This window comes from Sinocyclocheilus rhinocerous, unplaced genomic scaffold (genome assembly GCF_001515625.1).
Source record: "Sinocyclocheilus rhinocerous isolate Xijiao unplaced genomic scaffold, SAMN03320098_v1.1 scaffold574, whole genome shotgun sequence".
In the NCBI taxonomy this organism is placed as follows: domain Eukaryota; kingdom Metazoa; phylum Chordata; class Actinopteri; order Cypriniformes; family Cyprinidae; genus Sinocyclocheilus; species Sinocyclocheilus rhinocerous.
This window is the reverse complement of record NW_015659919.1, coordinates 1492283-1495045: the sequence shown is the minus strand read 5'-3', so window position 1 is coordinate 1495045 and position 2763 is coordinate 1492283.

Below are 2763 nucleotides of genomic sequence, written 5' to 3'. Positions count from 1 at the left end.
CACAGATTTTACTACATATTTAAACGCGCGGCGTTTTTTTTTTCCATATGTTTGACTGACTGTATTTTATTATGATAATGAACAGGCTGCATTGTCAAGGTAGCAAAGCTTAATGTGCGCGCATGCGGCGTTAGGAGTTTTTAGGTGTTAGGAGTTTTTTCCTTCTAACAGTGGAAGCAACTACTCCTTTTAGTCCTAAAGATAATCGGAATTGTAAAAGGTTTGCCTTAATTTGTGTACATTCACAATAAAAACAAATCTTTGTGCCTTTGTAAAGTAAGCCTAAAGAAAAATAGGGTGCCGCTTTCTGTCGTCTGTTTCCTTTTACGCAGCACAAAAATGAACCGAAACTCTGCATACTAGGCTACTTGTTTTTCTTTCATTTTCTTAATTTATAATTTAAGTAAAAATATGTTTCTCGTGTAGGCCTATTTATTCGTTATATATATATATATACTGTGTTTATTTTGAATACGCGCCCTCTAGCGGCGAAAATTACATATTGTGCCTTTAAATTATAAAAAAAAAAATATTGCTCAAGTCAATATATGATTAATGGGTAAATAATGTGAATAGTTTAAGTCTAGATAGGCTAATGAAATGGCCTAAAATATGTTAAGATAAAATGTTTGCAGGAATAATATAATATAATATAATATAATATAATATAATATAATATAATATAATATAATATAAAAAGAATAAAAAAAACATTTCCATTCCCAACATCAAATAGAGGTTTTATAAATGTGTTTATGAACGTAAAATTAGCAGACATTTATATTTGTTTCACAATACAATATTTTAATGTTCACTTAAGGCATACATCCCATGATGTGACTTAAGGCCCGTTCACACCAAGAAAGATACCTATAAAGATAACGATATTAGCGTCCACACCAGCGAACGATATCATCTGTTTATTCTAAGCGCACGGCGTCTGCCGCTTTAAATTCTCAAGCTTGTGATAGCAGGATGGATTCTGATTGGCTGTCAATGTTTTTATCATTCATCAGCTGGAAAAAAATCGTTCTGAAAGTGATTCCAACGATATCATTTCTCTGTGCTTTTATCGTTAGAGTTGTGGTGCGGACTCTACTATTCTTTAATATTGAGAACGATTTTTAGAACTATATCTTTATCGTTATCTTTATAGTTATCGTCCTTGGTGTGAACAGGCCTTAAAGGCACAATATATAATTTTTCGCCGCTAGAGGGCGCGTATTCAAAATAAACAAAGAGACAAAAGCGTAGTTTGATGACGGCGTGATTGAGTCTGGAATCATGGGAGTTGTCGTCTTCATCCCCACAGCCGATGCAATCCGACGGGACTCGGGCAGAAATCATGTTCATGGATGAGCTAATGATTTATTAACGTAGTAGAATGATGCAGGGTGAGGCTGAAAGCAGCTGAAGTGAAAGGAGGCAGCTGAACGAGCGCGACACACGGCTCGAAAGCAGCTGAGCTTTTATTATGCAACAGTCGACCGCTTCCGCTCCTTCCGGTCGTGCGTATGTGGGGAAAAAACAAGCAGCGCTGTTTTATCATACTAGATACGTTTGAAAGTTCTGTTATAATGCTACAATGTGCGGTCGTCACCGGTCTAATAAAACGCACAACATATGAAAGCGTCTTTGGTGTTTCCATGTTTTCTACAAAACAAAACCGGAAATCGAGGGGTTATGACGTCATTGGCAGGCGACACAATGACACTATGGACACGGTCCGTGTCACTAGTTAAAATTGCTTATTTCTCTGGATTTAAACATTCTTCAAAACATTTGGGATAATGTAAGTACACAAGTCAGCAAAATATATAACACTGTTCTAGTGGTTTTTGGATATTTTAATTAAAAAATCTTACATATTGTGCCTTTAATGCTCATTCTTTCAGGTTTTAGAATTTTAAGCTGAAAAGTATATGAAAAGGACCATAGCCTATCCATTGGCATTTTTCTCCTCCTTGCTTATATGTTTAATGTATTACCCTCTGTAAATTAATTTGATCATTATGTCAACAGCATGAAAGCACAAAATCATCTGCTGGATTTGCATTCCTTTTTACTATGAATAAAGCAATTTGACTTTAATTCCCCTCTTAACATACACATATGGCATACTTTAGCGATTTTATTGGGTTTGTAACATTGCCAAAAGCAGATTTCATGATCATTGAAAGTAATGGGAATTCATTGTGATGCGCTCATGAATGTCACCAGCTGCTGTGTCTGTGCCTCTGTGGAGAATGTCCAAAAACCTTCATTATCATGCTTAATCATCCATGGAATTGATCCCACTGTAACAGATTGCCTGTGTAAAACACATTGCGCTTAGATGTGTGCACTGTGCACTGAGTCCTATTTAAGAAGTCTAAAGCCCTAAAATGGTCACTTACATTGTTTTTAATCACTGGCCGTTTACACAGACAATAATAGGCTATTATGCTTTGGTCAAATTCTGACTCTAAATGTCATGTAAACACATTAACCTGAATGTCTAGACTCTAGAGATAATATTCTGCTTTTAAGAAATCTGAATCTAACAGATGGAATATGATGCTTGTATTGGTATGAATTTTTTGGGCATGTAAAACATGTCCAATAGCGTACTGTAAGTAAAAGTAGTGAATAGTTCAACCACATTTTGCAGGTAGCCTATTATGCATTTTTCAGTAGGCCTAATGAAGCTATTTTATTGATTATTAGCTGTAAGTGAATCGCAAACATATTTTTCTTGATAATAGGCCTATTTCAACAATAAAT